The sequence below is a fragment of the Protopterus annectens genome, chromosome 8.part0 (assembly GCF_019279795.1).
Source record: "Protopterus annectens isolate FY-2018-M chromosome 8.part0, PAN1.0, whole genome shotgun sequence".
Classification (NCBI taxonomy): Eukaryota; Metazoa; Chordata; order Ceratodontiformes; family Protopteridae; genus Protopterus; species Protopterus annectens.
In genome coordinates, this window is record NC_056741.1 from 1,929,875,695 (window position 1) to 1,929,888,916 (window position 13,222).

Below are 13,222 nucleotides of genomic sequence, written 5' to 3' on the forward strand. Positions count from 1 at the left end.
GACAAATTTGCATTGCATGCCAGGCATGCTTCATTTGCATAGCACATCACAGGCATTAGGCTTGTCAGTCACTCTGACCATGCCCATTCCTGCACAAAATGGCTGGTGAGCCAGTACACTACAACAAAGCCCTGGAGTGTTATATGAGTATTGGTATCTGTACTATGCTGCTACAATGTGCAGCAGAGATATGCAAGGTAAGTAGAAGCTTCTCAATATTCTGAGACAGTTATGCTTCTCAAATTCGGGGGGTGGGACATATATGCTATCTTATTCTGTCTGTAAATAAACATCTATCCTAAATTAATTCTGATGCATTGACCAGCTGTTATAGATCAATAACTTTTTTTTAATTTCTTTACCAAAATACAGAGCTAATAATTACTCCACATTTTCTACAAACATTACAGAATGGTGCTCTCTGATCATTAATCCTCATGTCAGGTATTCATTTGTGATGAGCTTTGTGATTGCACATTGCCCATGGTCATAGTAGCAGAGCCTAACATGTGTAGGCATCTCCACTGACTTCCACTGCAGGACAAAATTTGGCATTTTATATATAAATCAGCAAGACACATACCATCTCCTAACTTTGCATGCATTAGTGTTAAGAACATCTACCTCATCCTTCAGTAACGTTTTAGTTAATTTATTTATTATTTAAGTCTGACTGGGACAAAACCCATTTTCAGCTGAGGCCAAGTTCTCCTCCTAGACTATAATCTGAAAGTAGTACAAAAAAAGTCAAGTACCACATGCACATAAGAAATAATGTAAGGGATGAGTGAAAATAGTGTAAGAAAAGTTTCTTTGCTTTGAATGCTGTTAACTGCTGCAAGGTAATATGCCACCAGGTCACAGAAACAAACATCATCATCCGAGATTAAGGAATTGCAGCATATTTATGAAAATAAGCTCTTTAGTTTTGTGGCGGTGGGAAGCAACCTGCTAAAAAGTATATGGCTAAGCAGACCAGGCTGCCAGGGTACATTAAGGAAACCTAGTAGGTAGCAACTACATTATTCTACCTGAAGTGTCAGTAGTTTTACATATACAGGATATTGTGATACCAGGGTAGATAATTTATCTTATAACTTCCCTTATACTTGTTTTACATTAGGTGCATTTACAGTAAAATACATTATTGATTGTACAACAGATATATACTAAACTGGGGATCCTTTTCCCTTCCTCCATGCCTTGTTATCCATTAACTCATATTTTTTGATGTATGCCTTGGAGTTAACATGGGATGCTAAACATATACACATATCTATATCTAGGTATATAAACATTTGAAAACCTAACAGGCAGAAAGTAAAATAAATATGCTACTTTTGTATTATTCTATGTTATTATACTGTTGTTGGGGTGTGTAAGTATATATATATATATATATATATATATATATATATATATATATATATATATATATCGGGTCTATATTATGATATCGCATGCTCAGAAGAGCGAACAACATATAATCGACCCCATGTAAGGAAAAGCTTACAACGTCGAAACCTCAGAACAGCGATTTTTTTCCCAAGGGAAAAAAATTGCTGTTCCGAAAAAAAAAAAACTGGAAAACATTACATAATGTGGGGGGCTTCACCCCCACACCCCCTGACGTGGGGGGCTGTGCCCCCCACACCCCCCTACTTAAATATACCAACTCCGAGATCGCACTACAGTGCCGAAAAGGGAAAGTAGCGAAAAAGGCCAAATTCAGCTTATTCCACTTGACTCTTGCCATCTTCCCCTCCCAGATAAAATCCTTCAGCTCTTTATTAATTGCTATCCACAACTTCACTGCTGGTTGATAAAAATATACTTGACCTGTGTGCATAAAACTAAAGGGACTAACAACATTTTAACTGCATGTTTCTTGCTAGCCATATACATATAACAGAACTTCCAGTTTCTTAAGTTTTGTATTAGCTTTTTTCCCACATATCCTTAGCTGCCACACCAGACTCCTTTTCAATCCATATTCCTAAGTACTTGATTTTACCATATCCCTATAAATATGGATATTGCTGACCCAGTCCGTGTGTGGGTACATAACTGACAGCTACTGCCTTTGTTTTAGCTTCATTAATTTTATATCCTGAGCAGATATGAGACTTCCTCAAAATGTTCCACAACAGTGAAACATCCTTTTCTGGTTTTATCAGGTATAAAATTATATCTGCAAATAGAACCAGCTTTTCTTGACTACCACACCAATTATATCTTTGAATTTCTGAGTCCCTTATTTTCTTTGCCAGTGGTTCTACATGTAATTCAAGTAGAAAGGGGAAAGAGGACAGGACTGCTTGGTTCCTCTGCTCAAACAAAAATTATCACAGAGGAACCAACCCACTCTAATTGTCACCTCCGATCACTGATATATCCTCCTAATCAACCTTATAATTTTATCAGGAAATGAAAATGCTTCCATTTTCCTGCTCATAAGCTCCCAGCTTACTCTGTCAAATGCTTTCTCTGCATCAAGACTCACCACCAACAGTGATATTTTGTTACATTCTACTTCACTCTGGATCATCAGTGCTTTGTTAATGTTGTCAAATGTTTGCCTCCCCTCCACAAAACCATAATGATCCATATCTATCAATTTTGGCATCACCTTTGCCATTCTTTTAGCTATTGGAGACATAAACACCTGATAATCATGGTTTAGGATTGAAATGGGCCTGGATGAAATTGGTCTGATGGGTCTTTACCCTCTTTAATTATTACAGCCACTACCACTTTCTTCCAGGATGTTTCTGCTTCTCCTCCTCTTAAAATACTGTTAAACAAAACCTTCCATATCTTTATCAGTTTTTCCCTCGTAGCTTTCAAGCTTCCACAGGAATACCATCTATTCCTGGTGACTTTCCTGTACATTGGTTATATATCATTGCTTTTATCTCATCTCTTCCTAACCTGTTAGTAATTCAGCCTCATCTGTCTCTAACCTTGGCATATTTAATTCTTCCATTAACATTTCAATTTGTACCTCTTCTTGATTTCCATATTTCTCTGCTTTATACAGACTTTTAAAAAATTTCCAAAATATTTCTAGTACCTCTACAGGATCTCTTTTACCTTTTTTGTTATAGGCTCCCTAAGCTTGGTGAAAAAGAAAGCAGGTAGTCAATACAATCCCAGCAGTCACAGTGAAGTATACTGAACGTAAGTTTATTTTTAAATCCACAAATGTTTTCGTTACTGTTTAACAGTAACTTCATCAGAAAACCAGTTAACAAAAAAACGCCAAGCTTTTAAATAGTAAATGGCGCCAAAACAGAACCTAAAACGTCACAACAGCGTCATATTGAAATAAAATACCTTTGCATTTGACAGTTAAAGTGCTACAGCTATATTTTTAAATATGTTCTATAAAGTACTTTTTAAAATTAATTAATTGAAAATAGCTAAAAACTTTTAAAAAGGTAATAAAAGCATAAGCCTTTACTTATTAGGACAATCAAACACACTATTTGTTTAATATTAATCATAAATTTTTAAAGTATGGTAGGATAGTTTAATATAAGTGAAATTTTTTTTCATGGCTTCTTATCACATTATTAAGAGACAGATCGCATAAGTTACCATCTGTACTGATGAACCCAATAATTAATTAAAAAAGTTAAAATACTCCTTCTCTTATTACACATCCCTCTCCTATGTAAATCCCAAAATGTTATTTATTTATCTTCGGTTATTAATGGTCACTTAGTGAATATTTTTTTCTACTTCTTTTTTCTCATAGTTAGAAGGTTTACCTCTGAGAGCTTCTCAATTTCAACACACAAGTTATATTACAATTTTCATTGAGTCCAGGTGCAGAGAACGTGTCTAAGGTTAATTGCCACTCCAGCTCTTGAACCTCTAGTTTTAAAGAAAAGGGGCCACCTCTGACATCGAAAGGAATATGGTCAATGGCTAAGAAATAGAAACTGTGACCAGGATAGATTCCTATATGTTTAGCCAAAGCGTTGTCATCTTTGTTTTTCCTTATGGCATAAATATGCTCATAAAGTCTTTCTCGTAATTTTCAGTCAGTCTTTCCTACGTAGAAAGCTGGGCAATAGTCGCAGATCGCTAAATACACTATAGACTTGGACTCACAGTTAAATCTATAGTTAATGTAATATTTCTTGTCTCTGATGGTAAAAGAGTTTGCAGGTTTTATATAATTACACTGTTTACATGTGCCACAAGGGAATGTTTAACTGTCAAATGCGAAGGTATTTTATTTCAATATGACGCTATTGTGACGTTTTAGGTTCTGTTTTGGCGCCATTTACTATTTTAAAGCTTGGCGTTTTTTGTTAACTGGTTTTCTGATGAAGTTACTGTTAAACAGTAACGAAAACATTTGTGGATTTAAAAATAAACTTACGTTCAGTATACTTCACTGTGACTGCTGGGATTGTATTGACTACCTGCTTTCTTTTTCACTAGTTTGGTTTTTGTGTTTTCGAGTGTCCCTAAGCTTGGTGACAGCCCTTTCTACTTTCTGTTGCCCGAGTCATTGTGCGAAAAGTTTTTATGCTCTGGAGTTGTCATCAAAAAACAGTTGCTTAATAGCAATCTTTCTAAACTCATGCATATTATCAAGGTAATCCCTTATTTTCTATTTAGCATTCTGCAATTGCTCCTTTTCTTGTTCTGGGAGATGTCACCTATTTTGCATTTCTTTAACATGTCAGTCCCTCTAAATAATTCTTGTTACTTATAAACCACATCTTTGTCTCTTTTATCTCCACCCTATTTTTAAACTACACTTTAATTTTATTGCATTCTCTAGTTATATTTTCATAAGAAATTTCTATCTTCTAACTCCCAAATAATTTCCACTACCCATTTCTTAAATTCCTCTCTTTTCAACAGAAAGGTAGGAAAGCACGTGTTTCATTTTTATTTCATTACCCTACATTTTTATTTTAGTTATTATTGGTGTGTAATCTGAAATAGTTATTAGATGCATAGCAAAATGTTCAATTAGCAGTACATGTTCCTGTGAAATGTAAGTTCTGTCTAGCTTAGCCCAGTTTTTGTATCTTGGGAAATCATATATAAATTCACTCGAAACTTCTACTACTGAATTCACATTTTCCATGCCAAATATTTTCTAAATTTCTTTAAAAATCTGCCCTCCTTTGTTATATTTTCCCATCTGGGCCCCCCAGACACATCTTCACTGCTACAAGTCAAATTCTAGTCTCCACCTATAAGTAATATTCCTATCTGAAAGCTGATTATTTCTCCCAGAATTTCCTTAAGCTCCATTATGACAGTTTTAATTGGACTAGCCCCTTAGTACTGTAAATCTACCATTATTATATTTTTGTTATCATCTTCTATCACTATTGGAGCTCCTCATGCAATTAATATAAGTTCATAGGTTCATAGGTTCATACTAGGCTATCTGCCCGAGGGCATTTACAAGCCTAGCCCATAGTTTTGTGGCTTACGCCACCCCTTTAGTATGGGGAACTATACCCATTATTTTGCTGTGCCTCTGTCGAGCAGTGACACTGAGGTAATCCCTGGGGTATATCTGCGATCTCCCATCCATTGGTCAAGATTTCTCTTGAACAAGGCCAGCGAGGTGCTCTGCCTCACATATACCGGGATTTTGTTCCATAGCATAGGGAGTCTTTGGGTGATGAATCTATCCCTCCAGCATGTCCTATTAATAGCCGTGTCGAGGTTTGAGTCTCCCGCCCTTGTGGCTCTGATGGATCTAGATTTTTTGAGACTCCTCTTTTCCTTTGTCCCAGGTATTCACTGAATATCCATCCTGAAAATCTTTCTTTAGCAAATTCACATGTTCAGTTCTTTCCAAATGTGTCTCCTGTAGAATAACTATTTGCACTCTACATTTTTAATATAGTTTCCTACTCTTTCTTTTTTTGCATATAGCTGTGAGACTAACTTTTAAAGATAATATAGAAAGCATCATTATGTTAAAAAGTTATTATTCCCACCTTTTATGTGTGACAGCTTTTTTTGCTAAGTATCTAGTTTCAGCTTTTTTGTTACATGCACACACAGGTTGATCTTTTATACTGTTGTTTCTTGTCATATCCATTTGAACTTATGTCACATCTTACAAAACGTTTTGTTTTATAGAAAGCCCTCAAACAGAAAAACAAATAAACCCTTAAAACCTATTAACTTAATAGTAAGACACAAAACTATGTATATCTTCAAATATTGAAGCTTTGTCCCAAACTGGCAGCCAAGGTCTCAGACTTCAGTTAACCTAAAAGGAGGGTTATCCATGCTAAGATGCATGGTATAGACTGTGCTTCTCCTAAGTCTGTCTGGTTTTGTATTATCTTTATTTGCTCTCCCAGACTGAGAAAACACTTGAATGCTTTCAGAAAACATTATCTCCTAGCCATTGAAAGAAACAAGTATTCTTTTTTTATTGCTTTTTATCAGATTATCTCCATGGAGACATGTGAACCAGATACAGAGTTGCTTCTACAAGCATCTATTTATTTGCTAAATGAAAGCTTGATTATATTCAATGTTATTTTTATTTGCTGTCTCTTAAAACTTATTAGCTCAAGCCAAAAGCCTTAATCCAGTCATTTCCCTATAGAAGAATGAGAAAAAGCACATGCATTTTTCTTGTATCATGCTCTTTTGACCAGACTTTTCTTCCTTTTTTATGTCACTGTGCCTACATTTCTTAAAACTGAACAAGGAGAAAAAGAAAAGAAGGGAAAAAAAAAACAGGGGCACCTGTTTACTTTGTTATCCCCATTACACTTGAAGCTAACTGAGAACACTTTAATTTATAGCATGCAGATTATAGCATGCATTATAAAAATACCACTGTTAAGAACAACATTTTGTTTTGCTTACAGTTAACTCTCTCCCTCCTCTTCCCCCTCTTCTAAGTGCTCTTCCAAATATTAATGACATGAAATAGGGGATATGCTTTTGAGTCAACTACACATTTAACAAGGTTAAAAAAAGTCCATTATTTCCAGGTTTTCTTGTTCTGTTATGTTTCACAAATATAATTAATGCTTTATAAGCCCACATTTATTTGTAAATTTCTGAGTTGCTCATTTTATTCTTATCTCCTCCTCCAAAATCCAACATACTCTCAGTTCTTCTAGTCAACTGTTGTGCTTTTTTCTGCCTCTCAAGCACTTTTCATTGAAACATTGTTAAAGGTTTCACTGGCACAGCCCCTATGTGATCCTCATTACCAGAAGAACAAGAAGCAGAATCCCCTTCTGTTTCACAACTCCCTTTTTGTTTGACAAACTTTTGTATTTCCTCCGAAGCATGTTCTGCATCAAAAAATTATTTTGTCCCTCCAGGAAATATATTCTGAAGATAGTTGGGTACAGCAGGTTGAATCTCAAAGCTGCTTCTCAACATGTCCTGATCAATGGAATAAATTTACTCCTCTTCTGCCTGGTGTACAGTGAGTAATCATTGCCACACTCTACTGTTTCCCACTTCCAGTACTTTGTCTTTCTCCCACAGTTTTGTCAGAATCAGCTATTAATGGTCTAGGTTGCTTTCTTATGGCCATGTTTGGAGGATGCATTTAATGTGCCCTTTCAATTAACAAATCCTGCTGTGGAATACTAGTCCAGTGGATTATTTGTGCTTTCATAAAATTAAATAAGTCCATTCCTTCTAGCTTCTCTGGTACAGCAAAAGATGTCAGGTTTCCCCTTCATGTTCTACTCTTTTTTGTACAGCAGAAAATCTCAGGTTTTCCATATGTGTTATGTCCTCTAATTCTACTCTTTTTTGAAGCATCTCTTCTTGAGCCATTTCATCTTCAGCCAGCCTTTCTTCATTTTTAACTCTGATTTTTGCAATTTGTTCAACTCAGCTGAATATCTGTTTAAAGTTTCCTCCATTTATTCCAGCCTATTGTTATTTGAGTTGATATACTCCATCAGTGTTTTCATTCATTTTAATCAGATATGAGTACATTTGACTTATTTTTTTCTCTCTAGGTTACTGGAAGTCATGTCTTACACCAAAGCTGGAGCTTGCACTGCTTTTTGCTGAACAGCTGCATATTTTTTCCCAGTCAGTGTTTTTTCTTCAGCTTGTATGATAGAAATTCAGAGAACCTGAAAGAAAATAATTTTTGCTAGTATCCAAGGTAGTGCACTTACTATCCAGTTGCTGACATTTACCAAAAAATATGAGTTTACTGGCTCTCTCTTTTGAGTTTCTGTTTTCACACTGGGAGAGCTGAAATTAAGCCATTACTCAATGTGCAGCCATCTTGGAAGCAGTCACAACTTCCTCTTGTTCAATATTTACTCTGTGTATATTCTGAACATAAATAATGTTCTAAACATTTCAATTTTGTTACTTTGTTCCAATGCATGCAAGCTCTTTAAATGCAAAATCAACTTGTTTCATTAGGTGTACTTTTGCAAAGGGATTTTCTACAACTTCTACACACTTAATCACAGGGCATTCTTTCTATTATGCTTATAGCCACACCTCATGCAGAATGTGTCAGTGACATAGTTCTCTTGACTATTTTAGACCTTTCCATCTGTCATGATGTTTTGCACAATTGCATTATGTGAGCTCTATTAATTTGACAGAGGTGTGTTATAGATCTTTCACTTTGATATTAAATCATATTCTACCAAAAATCTTCCCCTTGTTTCAGCATTTTTTATTCTAAATATGATTCTGTGTTGTGCTATTGTATCACATAACTCACAAAATTCACAGTGTTTAGCTTGAAAATGTAATTCAGTGATGTAAGCACCAATCAAGTCAGTGAAACTTTGCACCCTTAGAAGGAAATAGTAGTTGTGGCAGATTTTTCTCTATAAATCCTTTGCTTATTACAGCAATATTTTTTCCATGTCAAAATTAAATTGCATTATAAACTTTTTTGACTTCTCCTGTGATGTGCAGAAATGTAATACTCTGCAATTGTTTTAGGCTTGTTGGATGTTGCACTTGTCGAGAATAACTTCCAATTCTCATTCAAGTTACACTACAGAAAAAGAGGGAGAGAGAGGTTTCAGGTAGCTGAAGTTGCATTTTTCAACTAGTGGTGAAATAACTTGCAATTAATGCAAAAACTGTGTAACACTTGGTACTCAGAATGCTAAAAACGAGGCAGATATGGACTGCATGCTATAGCACATGCAGGATACAAACCCATGTGAGTTATATTTGTGAAGTCTGACAGAGACAAAGACACAGATTCCTTAGAGATATGCACTCATATGTTACAGATGCAGTTCATATATGTATATATGTAATATTCATTTAAGATCCAGGACAGCGTATTTGCTGAGCCTCGGTGATGTCTGTCCTGCTGTACTCTTTAAAATACCTGCAGGAAGTCTGCTTTCTTAGCAGGTGCAACCGCATACCAACATCAGATTTACAAAATAACACATTTCAGTCTCTCCCAATAAACAATGTACTCATACCTCTCAACTGTCCAGATTTTCACAGAATGTCTAGATTTTTGCCTCATGTTTTTGGTCTGTTCCTCATAAAATTTGTTGTTTTCTGGATTTTTGTGGCAAATCGGTGAGGTTTTAATTCACCAAAATAGACATTTGAGTATCAGATTTCATATCCTTCAGAAAATATGTGGTAACACAAGACATTTTATTCCAGCAATTTTCTAAATTTTTTAAGAGCAATATTTAAAATTTGTCCCTATTTGGGGGGGGACTTTGTTCCCCCCATTATTTTTGGCTTTCACCAGATTTTTTGTGCTAAGAGGTTGAGAGCTATGAATGCACTGCAGCTCCCCTCAAAGCATCTGTGGTCCTCTATGTTAATATAATAATACTGACAAGGACCAACTGGATTTTCGGACCGGATAACAACCAACACTTGAAAACAATACAATCTGAGGGGTTCAAGGAGAAAAATGGTGGAATAGAAAACTTGCTTTAATAAAACAATAAATCAAACACAGTTAAGCACTTTCATTCCATAAAATTTAGTCTAGTTCTGATAAAGTTCTTAAAATGTATGGAACTGTGGTGACTGTGCTGTTACTACATCCCTCATAATACATGTGGCATTTAATTCATTTGCTGATTAGATTAAGTGAACTGTCTTACTCAGACAATCTTGGGCCATAGCTCCAGTCACAATGACAAGGGTAAATGCAATATAATGGACAATTTACAGTAACTCACCAACAACCAGATTTTGGGGTATGAAAGGAGACCAAACGACCAACAGACAACTAATGCAGGTATGTGGAGAATATAGAAACAGTACAAAGAAGGTAACCTAAGTTGAGGACTGAGCTGCATCCCTGGAGATGTAAGAGTTCTTTAACAATAAACTATCATGCTATAAATGTTGTGTAACTGCATCCCTCACAGTACCTGTAATGTTACAGAATTGTTCACAGAGCTTGTGTTGTTAATAAATCTGTTGTACTAGTAGAAGTACTACTAGTGTTACTGCATTTATAATACCTGCACAGTTACTGCATCCCTCATAGCACCTGTACTGTTACTGAGTTGTTCACAGATCTTGTGAGTTACTACACATGTTGTACTAATACTACTGTTACTGCACTCATAATAATACCTGCACAGTTACTGTCACCGTGCTTCTTCTACATCCCTAATAGCACCTAAGCTTTCTGCATTTCTCATGGTACCTGTGAAATTCATGCATTCCTTGTGATATTAGCAGTGTGTTACGACACCACTGCAGTGCTTCTGATGTTACTGCATCCCTAGCAGTATTATTTATTTATTTAACATTTGTTTACCGGGAAAGTCTGACTTGGAACAAAGCCAATTTTCAGTGGAGGCCCAGGGAGAAATACTCTAGACGCATGTCTTAGTAATGTGGGAGGAAACCGGGGTACCCGTAGAAAACCCACACAAATGCAGGGAGGACATGCAGACTCCACACAGAAGGCACTCCAGCCAAGAATTGAACCAGAGAACCTCTTGCTGTGAGGCAACAATGCTACCGCTGCACCACTGCGCCATCCCGTACAGTATCTGTGATGTTACTTGATCATCTGTAATAAATTTGTCTTATAAAAGTACAGCCACAGAAAGGGCATACATTTCTGACATTGACTCCCTGTGCCCACCTCACCTTTGTTTATTTACTTTGTATGCTTTTGTTTATCAGGAAAATCCATCTGGGTTATTCATCCATGTTCAATGGAGACCTGGGGAGAAAAGCTCCATGAATAACAAACATATAATACAGGATCAGAGATTATGTCCAGTGTTAGGCCCAATCAGTACAAACACAGAAATGAATAGATTGGATGAATGAATGTAAATTACTTTGAACAAAGCTTTGTGCAAAGATGTACAGGAGTACACCTAGAAAGAGATCACAATTATATAACCAGGCAGAGGGGAGGATTTCAATATGCGATAGCTGTCATTAAAATAATGATTAGGATTATATGCCTCTGAGCATATTATTCATAATGTCTTCATATTAGGCTATGTTGTTTCTGCTAGTATGGCTGTAGCTGAATACATGAATTTTGTTAGCATTGTATAAAGGAAGTGATATGTGCTGCAGTAAATTAACTAAGAATAGCTTCAGTCTGAATGAATATTCGGTAAGTGAGATTAAATATATACAATAGGTGCACTGACAATATTAGTCTTATTATGTATAATTAGGGTGTACAAGAGCTAGGGGTTAGTTGGTTACTAATATAGGAGCAGCCAAATTATTTACAAGCATAAAAAATACCCATATTATGTGTACTTTGGGAGCACATTACCGGTTACTAGGTACTACTATAAGGAGGATGGGGACAGGTAAAGTTAGGTAGAGCAGAAAAACTGCATGACTGTATTAGGCTGAACATTATAAAAAGTCAACTTTGAGGTGTACAAGAAAAACATAGGCTGTTTTCAATTAAAAAGGCTCTTAATGTTATTTTCAAGTTACATAGTGCTATGTTTAGCTTTATGGTTATGGGAAATGCATTCCAGAGTTTAAAGATGTGCCTAGAGTACAGGGCATCACTGTTAGTATTATTGGATCTGAGGGTTCTAGTTAAGAGACTGACTTGTGAAAACAATTGTGTTGGTGTGGAAAATCTCCGGGGTAGGTTTGCAGGGAAAAAGAATGATCTGAAAAACTGAGTAAACATTAAGTCTTCCTGTTTAACCAGAATTGCATAGTATGTTTTTCCTTTCCCAAATTTTTGTTTCCCTTGCATCTTTTCTGCTAAGCACTAAGCACAAAGGAGGGCCTTCTTGGTGATCTATGGGTGGGTAGTGGGTTCATAATGCAATTTTGAGCCCCCCTCCCATGTCAGTACTAAACATTCTAAATAAAACATCAAAATGTCTCAATCCCTGGCATAAACATATATTGCAAAAGCATAAGGTGCACCGTTTTTGCAGGGGATGTCCACCCCTCTTCAGCCCATGATGTCTACACATACCTCCATGAAGATTCCACAAACATGAAGAAAAGTGAAAAGCATTACAACAGAAAAAAAAAACACATTTATCCTTTACCCCATGTCACCTGATGTCTGAGACACCATTTATGTTAGTAGGTGAAATCAACACAGCCAGAGCAATACAGCACATGTGTGGAAACCCTATGGCTCATCATGGCAAAAACTCATCAAGCCACACTCAACACAACAATGAGACTTTTCCCCTTTCCTAATATGGTATTACTTGAAGTTTATATAAGATAAGGGGTGGGGGTGGGGTGAAGCTTCCCAGCACAGAAGTTTTTAATTTTTGGAAACAGATATTAAAAGCTCATCAGTGCAATGAGTTACCACATCACTTTGACTTAGTGAGTCACTACCCATTGAAGTCCAAGTCTGTACTTTAAGATACATTACACTCTAAATGTCAACAAAAGGACACACACAAACTTTAGTGTTTCCTGTGTACTTCCTGAGACTATAATTTACCTCTGTTCTGAGCCATATTTACCCAAGATTAGAGACAGCGAAGGACATAAATGCTTTGACCAAGCTAATACTTTCAAATGAGAAAATGTGATCATTGAAAGCTTTCATTTACTTGCTAATACCCCCTACTAATGCATTACTTAGATAACAATACATGCATCACAGTCATGTTTAAGGCATGACATAATTATTCCTTTGCCCCATTTTGACTACAGAGATCTCCAGCTCTACCTGTCACTTTTTAACTTTCAGGTTACTGTTTTTTTTTCAACTGACATAAGGTCAAGCTATGTGTTCAGGGAA